Source organism: Phoca vitulina, unplaced genomic scaffold (assembly GCF_004348235.1).
Source record: "Phoca vitulina isolate PV1807 unplaced genomic scaffold, GSC_HSeal_1.0 scaffold97, whole genome shotgun sequence".
Lineage (NCBI taxonomy): Eukaryota > Metazoa > Chordata > Mammalia > Carnivora > Phocidae > Phoca > Phoca vitulina.
The window spans coordinates 743,087-756,459 of record NW_022589800.1 but is presented as its reverse complement, the minus strand read 5'-3'; the positions used below and the strand labels follow the sequence as shown (position 1 = coordinate 756,459).

The following is a 13,373-nucleotide window of genomic DNA, read 5'->3' as shown; positions in this document are numbered from 1 at the left end:
CCCGGGGCCCCGAGGGGGGGACAGGCAGCGGTCTGGGACGCAGAGGGGGTGGCCGGCTCCGGAGCCCCCTCCGCGCCGCCCTCGCCCGCGCTGCCCGTCCGCCAGCGCCGAGTTCGCCGCGACCCGGAGCGCTGCGGATACAAAGGCGCCGGGCCGAGCCCACCGGCACTTCGGGGCGGCGGTGAGTGCCGGGCCGCGGGGGCGCGGGCAAAGTTTGCCAGAAAAAGAAAGGAGGACGAGAAACAGGAAAGGAGGACAATCGTGCGGGGGGCCAGGGGGTGCCCGGTCCCGGGGCGGGCGGGATGGCTGCTGGGGGAAGGGGGGCACGGGGCACCCCCCTTCCGGTCCGTTTTCCCACTGCACGGCGGAGTGCCCCCCCAACTTTGCGGAGGGCCGGGGGGCTCCTGGGGAGGGGGCGGAGCCCGGGCCTGGAGAGCCAGGGACTTTCCTGGGCCCGGGGCCCTGGCGGGGGCCTTAATGATCCCGGGGGAGCCGGTTGAAGCCGGAGACCGGGAGTGTGTGTTGGGGGGGGGCGGAGAGGCAGTGCAAGGATCGGAGCCTGGAGGTATTGGAAGCGGGGAGGTGTTTAGGGGTGCAGACACACCTTCAGGAGTGTGGGGAGGGACGGGACAGGTATGCATTCAGGGTGTAGTGTGGAGTCTGGGGACCGATCGAGGAGAGTAGAGGGTGTGTGTGTGCTGCTCGAGGACGGGGCTGGCGGGCCGGGTACCCGGGCACTGTGTATGGGGGCCCAGGGACAGGCGCCGGCATCCCTCTCCCCACTCAGATTTACCCATTTGGGGGGCTGGGGGCTCTGCATTAGTTTTAAAGCATCGGTGGAGGCTCAGTGTGTGTGATTCTTTGTTTTTGTGTGTGTGTGCGCGCGCCGTGATGTGCTGCGTGTTCCTGCAGGTGGGCCCCTGGGTTTGGAGGTGTAGGGGTTTTTCTGTGGAGGTGTGTGCACCCCGGGAGCAGCTGACCGTGTATCTGGTGTGTGCTTGGATGTGCATTTACGTGTATACTCGGGGGAAGGGGCGTGTGTCTGTGTGTGTGAACTGCGGAGGGGTTTCTGGGAAAGAAGGGTGTAGATACTGAGGAAGGCGGGTGTGTAAGAACAGAATGGGGCATACCTGGATAGGTGTGCGTGCACCTGTGTGGTGGAAAGGGGGTGAGCGAATCTGTTCTCTCGTGTGCAACCTGTGTTGGTGGGTACGTCCCAGTGTGTGCACTGCGTTAGGTGGTGTGTGTGTTTCTGAGTGTGTGTTGGGGGTACTACTTCTTGCACCTACAGGTAGATTTTCCTGGTAGAAAGCCTGAAGGACAGCTGTCTGGATGATTCTGCAGCTTCTTGGATGTGGTTCTCTCAGGGCGCAAGGGGAGTGCTTTAAGTATCTGAGACCTACAAGTGGGAGTGAGTGGGCCATCTTAAGAGATGCCTGTTTGGGCGGTGGGTTTTTCTAGAAAAGGGTGTGTGCTGTGGGGAATAGAGAACAGGGGTTCTGGCTGTAGTCCTAGAGGAATAGGAGGCCCTGGAGGAGTCAGGGAGAGAAAGAAGAGGGGCCTCCCCCACTGTCATAGGTTGGGTTCCAGTGCATGGAGAGGCCACATTCTTGGCTTTCCGGCCCAGGCTCAGCCCCCTCAGGCCACAGTTGTCTTGGAAAGCGCCTTGGAGTCTTTGACTTAAAAGCCTACGAACCCTGTCCTTCCTCCAGGACCCTACAGTTCCTGAGGAGTTGGGATTTTAGTATGGGGTGGAGGCCAGAGGAGGCCAGAGGAGGCAGCCTGCTGGAGGGATGAACAATGGGGTGTGGTGCAACGGGGTCTGTCCATGGAGTTGAGAAGGTGGCATGGGAGCTCTGGGGAGGTTGGTGGGGTGGGGTGTGGGGGGTTCCTCAAGAGTTTCTGCAGGTGTGTCTGTGCGGGTCCCTTAGTTTCCCTTTTCCCTGGTGACGAGCATGGCTGGGGCGGAGCTGTGGTCTGGGGCCGGGTCTGAGGGTGAGGAACAGGAGCTGAGCCAGTGAGGGGGCAAATGAGTGTCCATGTGTTGGGGAGAGCGTGGGCACCCCTCGAAGGCCGTCCTCAGCATCCTGATAATTTGGCGGGAGGTCACCACTGTCGGGGAAGTGGGTGTATCTCTCCCCACAGAAGCGGTGGTTACCCCCTTTGCCTCTCCTCTCTCTTGTCTTTTCTCTTTTGGGGTGAAGGGAAGGGGCTGACTTTCTTGTTTAGGATGCACACTTTATTCTCTGTCGCCCTCTCAGATGCTTTCCTGTTGCCGCCAGGGGTTAGGGTGAGCTGCCCAGTTTTAGGGGCTGAGATTGTGACCACACAAGTTTATCAGGGTCGCTGAGGAACTGGAATTGGAATGTCTGAGTCCCTAAAGGGCCTGTGCAATTGGAATGTTCCCTCTTTAGTCTCCAGGGCTTCCTGGCTTTCCTAAGACTGGGGGATAAGGGTAGTGGGAGTTAGAACATGTTGGGACTAGGGCTGGGGGCAGAGCAGGAAGGACCAGATGCATGATTCCCCCAAGCCAGACACCGTCTGATGGGTAGGGCTCCTGCGGCGAGCGAGGCTCTTGAATCGAGGATGGGGGTGCTCTGGCCCTCGTGCAGGCCTGCTACACCGTGCTGGTGGGGGTGTTCTTCCAAGGAGGACGTGTTGTGCTCAGAGGATGGGAGGTGCCATCTCTGGAAGTACTTCTGTCTGGAACCAGCGGACACGTTGGCTCCTCCTGCCCCATTGTCTTGCTTCTGCCTGGTCATTCCTCTGATTCCTCCAAGACGGGCCTCTCCGGTGTGGCTCTCGGCTCCTTCTGCTCCTTCAGAGTCTGAGGAAGGGCCCCCTTTCCTGGCCCTAGAGCAGGACAGACTTTTATCTGTTTGTCTGGTTTCCAAGAGGCCCTTCCGGTTGAGGGGGGCGTGTGCTTGGCTAACAGAAACTTTGGGGGGGAAGAGGGATGAGTTGGGACTCTCCTCCTCGCCTCTGAGTTTTAGGGACTCCTGTCTGCTCTTTGCACATTCTGCCCTTGACAGCTCCCCACACCCTGACAGAATTGGCTGGAATTAGTACTTCGTAGTGGCGTGACGCGGGGCAAGTTCTTAAACCCCATTCTTTAGCCTCTTGGATGTCTTACAACGCCATCCTCCAACCCCGATGGGGCGTTCCTCCAGGAACGCCAGGTCCCCCCAGTGGCCTCCTTGCCTGGGTTTCAGCTTGCTCCTACCTTCTCTTTTTGCCACTTCCTAGTTCCGAGACCTCAGACAGAAGAGAGAACTTTTTGAAGCCTCACCTGTAAGACGGAGTTAATAGTACGCCCTCCCGCTTCGGTTTCTGAGGGTTCCGTGCAGGAACAGAGCGTGAGCCCTTCACGGCGCCTGGCACGCGGGCAGCGCTCGGTCCCCGTGAGCGGAGCGCTGCGGCTTCTCCCCGCTGCCGTGATGGGAGGCAGCTCTGGGTTGGGGAGCGGAGCTTGGGGTTGGTTCTGCTCTCCTGGCGGACCCCGCTGGGCACCGCCTGCTGTCTGCCCGGGGCCGTGCGAAGCACCGGGGCGAGAGGGGCGGGTGAGACGGGCTTTCACAGGGAGACGTGCAGAAACACGTCGATTCACTGTAGCCCAGTGAGTGCTGTATGGAGGTGTGTTCAGGAGGCCACCCGAGCCCGGAGCCGGGGTGCTTGGCCCTGGGGGGGGGGGTCAGGGAAGGCGCAGGGAGGAGATGTGCCCTTCGCTGGCTGAGTTTTTTTAAACAGAGGTGAAATTCACATAATATAAAATTAACCATTAAAAAAAAAGATTTTATTTATTTGCTGGAGAAAGCGAGAGTGCACAAGCATGGGGAGAAGCAGAGGGAGAGGGAGAAGCAGCTCCCCGCTGAGCAGGGAGCCGGATGCGGGGCTCGGTCCCAGGACCCCGGGATTATGACCTGAGCCGAAGGCAGACGCTTCACCGACTGAGCCCCCCAGGCGCCCCTGGAATTAACCACTTTAAAGTGTGCGTTGGCCTTTAGTCGTTGGCAGCGTTGTGCAGCCATGGCCTCTGAAAGCCTTTTCCCGACCCCGAAAGGAAACCCGTACCTACAAAGCAGCGCTCCCCATCCCCTGCCCCTTCCTCTGGCGACCACCGGTCTTCATTCTGTCTCTGTGGATTTACCTGTTCTGGATGTTTCATAGAAATGAAATTATACACCGCGTGACCTCTTCTGTCTGTCTGCCTTCCCGGAGCACCATCTCTTCAAGGTTCCTTCCCATGGGAGCAGGCATCGGAACCGCATTCCTTTTCATGGCTGAATCGTATTCCACTGTGTGGCTGGACCTTAGCGGGATGTACAGGATGAGCTAGGCAGACGGGGGGGGCCTGCGGAGGGCTCTGCAGGTGCAGGCTGAGTATGCCAGAGGATCGAGGGTGTTGGTGAGCTGCGTGCAGCGTGGCACTGTTGGATCTCAGGATAGGGTGGGGGATCTGGCCTCAGTTTCCTTGCCTGTAAAAGGAAGTCCCATGAGGTTGGTCGGTCATAGGGAGAGGCTGGGATCCTATTGCCTCTTCTCAGGGTCTGGGTGGAGGATGGGACTTTAACTTGCCCTTTCCTCGTCTTTCTCGGGTGGTTCCCTCTTGTATTTGTCTACCCCCATCCCTGCTGGTACCTGTCTTTCAATATCCCCTGTCTCTGAATTGACCTGACATTTCTTTTTTCACCCTCTCCAGGTTGGTAGCCTTGTTCAAGGGGAGGTTTTAGTAGCAGAGGTGAGGGAAAAGCCTGGGCGTGAATCCTAACTCAAACCTCCTCCCCCCCGCCCAGCCCCCCACAGCCTTCCCTTCTCTAGCCTGCCTCCTGGTGATCTGACCTGGGCAGCCCTCCTGTGATCTGGAGAGAAATGAGGTGGGTCAGGGAGAATCTTTCCATCCCTTCCTCCACACTGCGTGGTACGGAGAAGGAGGCAGAGGCCTTGTCTGGTGGGGCCCTTTGGAAATGAGGTGTTGCTGTGCTTGTTTGGTGCCCCTGGCAAGGCTGGTAATTACATGACAGCTGGGAACGGGTTTGGGAGAAGCAGGCTTGGAATCAGCAGAGCCAAGGACCTCCTGGTAGTCGGGGTGGGGCGGTGAGGGCAGAGGGAAAAGCTGGGGGCTGGGGTGGGACGGCAGACGTGGGGTCCCCTTCCCCAGCCACTGCACACACAGCTGGGCTTAGCACCTGTGGGAGAGTGGGGGTGATTGGCACCCAGCCCCTGCCTCTGTAAGTGTGGAAGGAGGGAGGGGAAGAGGGGGATGGGGGACCTGGGGCCAGCCCCCCACCCTCAACCCAGGAAAGAGGCAGAGAATGGGAAGGGGGGGTTCTGGCTGCTCTCTCAGGCAGGGCTCAGCTGTGGTGGAAGTTAGGGCGGGGTGGTCGTCTGGGGGGCTGCGGCCAGCACCGTAGCCAGAGGTGATTCCATCTTATTCTGGGTGGGGTCTTCTCACAAGGAGAGGATGGGAACCGGAAGTGGGAGGATCGGAGGCGCACCCTCTAAAGGACAAATAGGTGGGAATTAACGTTTTATTGTGCATCTCTTATGTGGCAGACTCCATGATATTCCATATACGTTATTTTGTTGGAAACTCTTAACCTCCTGAAGTAGGCACTATTACTCCATTTTACAGGCCCGAAAACTGAGGTTTAGAGAAGGTAAGCAGCTCACCTGAGATCTCATGACTGCATTGCTCTTCCATTTTCCATAATGCTCCTTCTGCCTGCCCCTGCCTTCTTCCAGTTGAATCTGATTTGCTCATTATTGTCTTTAATCTTGAACTTGAATCACTGCCCAGTCTCCTGAAAGGTGGACATGAGTTTCCTTGTCAGCCTGAGTAGAGACGTCTACCTCTGAGGGCGGGGCCAGGGGGAGTCTTCTGGAAGAAGGAGGTCTCCCAAGAGGAGCACCCCCGGTCACAAGCCTGGGGCAGGGCTGCGTCCTGGCCACAACCTCTCCAGGGGCCGGCCTCTTCCTCTCTGTGGGCCCCTTCACACGTGGGGGGCTCTGGCCACTGCAGCCCATGGGGTCTTGTTTGTGATTGGGAGGGGCCTGGCCCTCATTGCCTGTAGTGTTTTCCAGCAACCCCCAAAATATCCCTCGGACCCCTACTTTCACCAGGGGGCTCCTGGCTCCCCGACCCCAGCCAGAAGAGAGTGTGTGTTTGTGTGTGAGTCTGGGGAGGGGCCTCTGGCTTTTTAGGGTAAGTGGTGATTGGACAGGAATAGGTGCTGAACCCAAGAAAGGTGTGAATGCGGTAACTTAAAAAACAACCAAGTGTGAACAGAGACACTTGTTTTGTCACCTGCTTCATACTCCAGGACTGGAGGTGGCAGATACAAGGGCTGGAGGACGTTGGGACTTCTTTGGAAGAGTGAAACCTCGGTTGGTGACTTAGTCAAGGTGGTGGAGGTCAGTTGGTACGTGGGCCTTTCAGCTGGCCCGGTTTTCCTGTGTAGGAGCTGGGTCACTTGCCAGATCTGGGGCCCCGGGCTGAAGCGTGAGGGGAAGGTTTCCAGAGTAGGGAGAGCCAGGCCCGCACCCGCAGTCACGCTGCGTCACATCCTTAGGCCCAGCCTGCTACTTCTCCTGTATAAACCAGCTTTCGTGCCCCATGTCCCCAGCTCCCTGCTCCCCCACCACATGTGAGCCCAAGGGTGGCTGAGTCCCCCTCCCCAAGTAGCCACCTGCCACCTCCTACTCCATGGCAGAGGCTGGGCGAGCAGGCTGGGAGGGCCTCCTGGAGTCAGGGTCACTTGGCGCTTCCCTGAGACAGTAGGCTACGAAGAGAGAGGCATTTTTGTGTTCCTCGAGGCTGGGAGTGTGGAGTGCACAGGAATTGATCTGTGAGCAGCCTGCACACCTCCCGTGGTCCACCTTCTCCTGTCCCTGAGGACAACTCGAGGTACCTGTTTTCCTTCTTGGCTCTTCCACAGCTCACCTGATGGGCAGGTAGGGGCCAGTCCTTTGCCCCAGCTGAGGGAGGAAGTTCAGAACCTGGTGGGTGGGAATTGTGGGGCCGGCCCATTGGTGGAAATTAAACAGGGCATCCAGGCATTTAGAAGCCCTGGTTACCTTCTCACCCGCCTCGCACCCTGTCTCCCCTCTGGCCCCCACCTGGGACAGCTGCCAAAAAGATTACTCACCCTTTCTGCTGTCTGCCCTCCCCCTGCCCAGGGTTCCCTTCTCCACTGGCTGGGAATGGGTCTGGGGGAGGCTAGGGAATGAGGCGCCGTGGTGTGGGTGCGTGCATGCGCACGGGTGTATGGTGTGTTGGGGGACAGAGGCTTTCTGCGAGCTGGTGTGGGGGTGGGGGTGCCAGAGAGAAAGCAGAGCAGGTCTCTACAGAACCTGCCCGGCCAGGGTGGGTGGAGCTGGGTGGGGCAGGCGGGAGCCATTTCAGGTTTCAGAGGGGGATCGGAGGGTGGTGTAGGTGTGTGTCTGCGCTTCGGTGTGTGTGTGTGATTTTGGAGGGTACCCACATCACCCCCGCTTTAGATGGAGGGAAGTTGAGGAAGTAGAGGAGCAAGGCTTGGCTCTGGCTCCCCCAGCTCGTTTTCCGTGAGAACGCAGGCTCAGGTATCCTGGCCGCCAGCCCAGTGTGTGGGCTCTCTCCCCAGCGGTGCTCCCTGCACTGGGGTCTGGCCATGAGCAGCTGCTCCGGAAGCTCAGTCACCAAGGTGACCCAAGCCCAGCCGTCCCCTGCTTCTCGGCCCGGGGAGGAGAAGGATCTTGCCCCTGCCCTGGGGCTCGAAGGATGGTGAGCTCATGTCTGGGGCTGTCCTGGGAGTGTGCTTGGTTAGCAGGGCGGGGGCTCCTGGGCTCCCCAGGCTGGCCTTTCCTCCTCCTCAGCGCCCTGAGATCCAGCTGCTAGCTCTGGTCTCATCCAAGGACACTGGGACCTTTTTCAGGGTGCAGGAGTGAGGGTGGGAGCAGATCTCCAGCCCATTTTTGGTCTAGGGCCTGGGGCTGTCCCCGGCCTTTCTCACTTTCTTTTTGTGATGGGGAAACCCAGCATGGCCTCCTGGGAGGGATGGCTTGTCCACCACTGAGGCCGGATGGGGATGATCAGGAAGCATGGAGAGCCTCAGCTGGGTGGGGGATGGGTGGGGCAGAAACCATCCCTTGGAGGGGAAGGGCTCGGGTCTCGACTGTCTGAGCTTGGGCCTGTCTAGTGTGTCCCTTGTCACGAGGCCCGGGAGTCTCATGGAGGAACCTGGTCTCGCTCTTGAGAGGAGCACACTTCAAAGCCAGAGCGTCAGTCAGGTCCAACAGTGGAGGCCAGGAAGGCATGCCTGAGATGTGACCGTGATGTCTTTCTCTGGGGTGCATGTTTTTATCTGGAAAACATAGGGTTGCACCTCGAAGGCCTCTTCCAGGGGAGTGCTGGGACCTGCCGAGAACTGGGTGGGTCCATGCAGTTTCCTCCCGGGAGGAGGGGAGAGAAGGGGGAGCTCGGGGAATACGTGGGCACAGGTAGAGGTTCTGGCACCTTCCTGGCCTCGGCGGGCAGCCGGTTAGGTGTCTGCATTTGCTCCCACACTGGACACCTCTCGCCACCAGCGGTGGCTGTAAGGGCCTGGACTGAGCACATGGCAAAGAGGAAAAACCACCGGTCTGAAGAAGGATAGCTGTGACTTTGAGTCTCTGCCCTCCTCCCACCAGCCTGATGACGTGGTAGGGCGCCCTGTCTTTGTGGGCAGATTTCTAGTTCTTAGGACACCGGGCGGGGAGGTTGGATCCCCGGTGGCACCCAGGAGAGTGGCCGGCCAGCACGGTGCGTGGACTCACATCGATGTCCTTGGACGTTGGGGCTGTGGTGGGTGAAGCTGAGGGGCCTTGGGCCGGGGGCGCTCACATGCCCACGCCACTCTGTGGGCAGGAGTGGGGACCCAGAGGCAGCGGCAGGTGGATCTGGGCTCTTGTGTAGGAGTCACAGACCTTTAATGGCAGGTGTCCACAGACAGCTCTGCAGGAGGGGTCTGCGGAGGGGATCGTGCCCCTTCCCTTGTGTCCGGCAGCACCAGCCTTCCCCATCTCGGACTGAGAAGAGGGGGGCCATTTGTTTCAAGAGTGGGCCTATCAAGAGCTCTGCCCCGTCAGAGTCAGGAAAGCTATTGGTGTCTTGTCCTCCCCCCGCAGCCGGAAGATCCAACCCAAGTGCCTTCCACTGCGCAGCTGGTCTGCTGCTCACAGCCCCGTCTTCCATAGAGATGAGGAATAACAGGTGCCCTTTTTAGGTACATGTTTGTGTCCGGTCTCCTCCGCACCTTTGCTTTCCTGGCTGAGTCACCCCCCCAGCCCCACCCTCACCTCTGCCCCGCCTCCTGTCCCCATCCTGGGCCTGAAGGAGCTGGGACTGGGTGGGGGGGTGGTCCTGGTCCAGAGAGCGGGCGAAGGAGGTCGTGATCCTAGCCACCTGCCGGCTGGCCTTCGGTCCCCAGCACCTGCCCCACATTGGGGTGCCCGTGTCTGTGTCCAGCGCCTCGTCCACCTGAGCCGCGCCTCCGAGGGGGGCTACGGGGAAGGGTCCAGTCTCAGTCTGCATTTTGGCCAACACCAGCCTTCCCCTCTGTAACCCCCCCCACCCCCCAAGGCCTTGTTCCCTCTGCCTGTTGCCAGGTTCTGAGTGTATTTTTTCCAGAGGCTTCTGATTGTTTCCTGAAGAAACCTGATCCCAGGGCTCAGACAAAAGCTGGGGCTGCCAGAGGAGAAACCCCATTCTCTCCCCCTCTGTCCCTAACCCCCCCCACCTTCACAACCTCCCTCGCTTTGGATGCTGGGTATGGGTTCCAGGACCCGGCTGCCATCACCTAGGCAACAGGGGGCTTTGGTTGCCATGGTGATCAATGTGGGAGAAGCTGGGCAGCCGGGGACAAAAGCCCCCACATTCCCCCCCACCCCTCCCCCCAGTCCCCTTGGGATGGTACTGAGACACATTCCATTAATTTTATTTCTGAAAGGCCTTTGGGGGGAGAAGGGTCTTGTTTTTGTGACAGGCTCCCTTCCTTCTCTCTCTCCTCTCTGGCCTCTTTTTAACCCCAGATAATCCATGGTTGGTTTGAGCAGGGGACTGAGTGAGTGTGTTTGTGTGTCTTGGAGGTGGGGGCAAGGTGAACGCAATGGGACACATTCCCTTTCCCAGCCTCCCACCCGCAAACCAGGGCCCTCTCCACCCCCCGGTCCACACCGGGTCTTGCTGCCCTCGAGGTCCACCTCTGACATTTCCACTTGTTGGTCTCATCCAGTGTTCCCCTCCCCCACCCTCTTCCCTGGGAATCCGCCCACCCAGGAGACCCTCCAGACCCCTGATTCCTGAGCTGATGAAACAAGGGCAACTTCTCCCCTTGTCTGCACTCACCTCCCGTCCCTCCCCCAGCCTCTCCAGATTCGGGTTAGTTCCCCGGGTACTTGAGGGGACAGCAGGCGAGGGTCTAAGAAATTGGGTGCTCATTCTGGTCCCTCTGTTTGGTAGGGGAAGGAGGAGCACATTTGGATGCTTTTTGGGGCACCTTGAGTTGGGTTGGTGGGGTGAAGCGGGCCAGGGGAGCAGGGTGTATGCTGGGTCTTTAATACGTGGCTGGGAGGGAGGTAGGGGCTCCAGGCGGAGTCGCTCGGAACAAAGGGTTGGGAGGGGCTGGCACTCTTGTCTGGTTTGAAATTTATCTGTAGGGGAAACACAATGGTACCGGCTTCCCTCCTGGGTGTATTTGAAGTGGTTCTGGTCAGGGGTGTGTGTGTGTGTGTGTGTGTGTGTGTGTGTGTGTGTGTGTGTGTGTGTGTGTGAGACTTCTTTATTTAGTAGTATAAACAGCAGGATTTATTTACACCACCTCTTTCCAAAGTCTCAGAGGAAGTGTGTGGGGATCGGAGTATGGGCGACCCTGAGCCAGAGCATATTAATTCCTTAACTAATTACTAGCTGAGCAGTGTATAGAAGCATTTCTCTCACCCCCAGGGTCCTCACAGCAGCCCCATCAAGGATGTATCATTATTTTCCGATTTTCCTGATGAGCCTACCAGGCTACAAAGTGCAGAGAAGTTAAGTAACTTGCCTGGGTCACGTAGATGGTGGGTGGGAGAGTCAGGTTTCGAATGCAGAGCCTTGGATGCAAATCCCAGGCTCTCTGTGCTGTTGGCTCTGGAGATGTGAGTGTTAAGGGTGAGGCTGAGATGGTGGGGAGTCCTGGATCCTGCCTCTGTCTAGACCCGGGGCGAGGGCAGGTCTGTTCCCCCTTACTTCTCCACCCCCTCTCTGGAGCCCACTCGTTCTCTTTAACCTCCTGGTGGGAATCGGGTCTGGGGACGAGAATAGGCTGCAACAGGCCAGAGAGATGCAGACAAGGTGTGGGAACTGTACTGAGATCTTAGCCAGTAGACGGTTCTCAGGAGCCGGGGTGGAGGAGCTCGATGTGTGATTTGTGGACGGGGTGCTGCATAAGGCCCTGTTCACGGCAACGGTATTTAGAAAGGGTTCGGCTTGGGTTGAGGCTTCATACCTGTGTCCCCTAAGCGTGTGTCTGTCACACGCTTGCCTTGACGTGGGGCTATTGACAACCATCGAAGGGCCACGGGGGTGCCTCCAGATAGCTGGTAGGGGGATCAAGGAATGGAGGGATAGATTTCATCTCCCCACGGTGGTGGCGGGTTCCCCGAGAGTCAGAGGGCGAGTGCATTCCCCAGGTCAGTGTCAGTTTCTTGCCCCTTCCCCCGGGAGGGTGGTGGACACAGATACGTCTCAGTCATCCTTCCTGTTCTCTAGTTGCTGACCGCTTAGTTTAGTGGGAGAAGAGTTAACAACCACACTGAAACCTGTTTCAGTTCTGAACATCATTGACTTTTTGGCAGCATGCGACCTGGTCGGTTTTATTCCCGCCTCCAAACGCTCTCCTGTTCTCGGCTGCCGCGGGAGCCCACTCTTCTGGCCTCCCCCGTCCTCTGGCCTCACCTCGTTGGCCCCTTTGCCTGCTCTTACACACCGGGATTCCCAGAAACCCCTTAACTCATTCCTCTTCCGAGGGGATCCCACACATTCCCACCTTACACCCCGGCAGCATCTCCAGCTCAGACTCTCCTGAGTCTGGCTCCTCAGAAACCCTGCTGCCTCCCTGACCGCCTGTCTCATGGCCTTGAACTTAGCCCGCTGGAAATGGAGCTCATTGCCTTCCTCCCGAGATTTGGCCCCCCCCCCCGTAATGTCACTACCATCTACTCTCTTGCTCAGGCCAGAGATCCTGGGCACTCCCCTCCCCTCAGCCAGACCTTGGTGGGCGCTGCTGATCCTACCAGCATGTCTCACGCCCGGCTGTTGTCACCTCCTCCAGGCGTGCACGCCTGGAGCAGCCTCCTTCCTTGTGTTCCCACGTTCCCACGGCTGCGCTCCCCTCCCCCAGCCCCTGCCTGCATAGCTAAAATCCTTCACAGGCTTCCCCTTGGGCTTGGACTAAAACGCGAGCTCCTCACCTGGCCCAGGGATCTTGCGATAGCTTGGCCCCGGCTACCTGTCCACCGTCCTCTTCCTCAGCTCCAGCCCCACGGGGCCGATGCTAGTTCTTGAAATACACTGAGCTCCGCTGCCCTTGGTCTTCCTGAGCCTGCCTCCCTGCCTTTCTCCTGCACTCTGCCTGGTTCATTGCTGCTCTTCCTTCAGGCTCAGGTGTCATTTTCTCCGAGAGACTTTCCAGAAGCACTCAGTTTCTGGTCACGGCCCCCAGAGCCGTCTCTCCTGGTTTTCCTGTCGTCACTCCTGCAGTTAGTTATTCATACTCCAGTGTCCTCGTTCCGTGTGCATCTGCCCCACCAGCCTGGGAATGCAGGGTCAGGTCTCCGCCATACCCCCAGGGCCTCGCAGGGAGCGTGGTGCACAGAGGTGCCTGAGAGTGAGTCAATGGGCCGGTGAGTGAGGCTGGGAAATACGCGTGTGCGTGGCTGAGTCATGCGTGCGTGACAGAGGTGGGGCAGAGGGGAGGATGCGCGGTGGCTGCTAGTCGTGGAGGGCTGGGCTCTGGGGCCCAGCAGGATGCGGGTGAGCGTTGGGGAAGCGAGGAGGAGAGCTCATTCTTCTCTGCAGAGCTCAAAGGTGAACATGTAGAATAAAGATGCCGCCCCGAGCACACTCACCCAGGAAGACTCTCGACCTTGCCATTTCAGGGCTTTAGGCTTTTGAATGGTTTCTGCTGCCTTCTCCTCCCCACTCACCCCAACATTATCCATGGTTTCCATTCCTGACCTTGTTCCTTAGTCTGTGTGCGCACGCACACACACATACACACACACCCTCTGAGCCTCACGGGGAGCAGCCAGGCTGACCTGGCCCGAGCACGCGCGCACACACACACACACCCCTGAGCCTCATGGGGAGCAGCCAGGCTGAC

At 58.8% G+C, this 13,373-nt stretch overlaps 1 protein-coding gene and 1 long non-coding RNA gene across 3 annotated transcripts in view; one reads left to right on the top strand and one right to left on the bottom strand.

The window, feature by feature from the left end:
* VANGL2 (VANGL planar cell polarity protein 2) overlaps positions 1-13,373 on the top strand; it is a 26,157-nt gene continuing 12,784 nt past the window's right edge. The window contains exon 1 of one of the 2 annotated variants that reach the window (XM_032397279.1): positions 1-181. The gene's annotated coding sequence lies outside the window, so the exon portion shown is untranslated. Of the gene's footprint in view, positions 182-6,606; positions 6,905-13,373 lie in introns of those variants that run through there. The other variant, XM_032397280.1, reaches the window with a different exon arrangement.
* Positions 4,154-12,918, bottom strand: LOC116627504. Its single transcript, XR_004298492.1, has 3 exons — positions 12,463-12,918; positions 5,671-5,801; positions 4,154-4,475 (listed from the first exon to the last, which is right to left on the bottom strand). It is a non-coding gene; the product is annotated as an uncharacterized LOC116627504 (long non-coding RNA).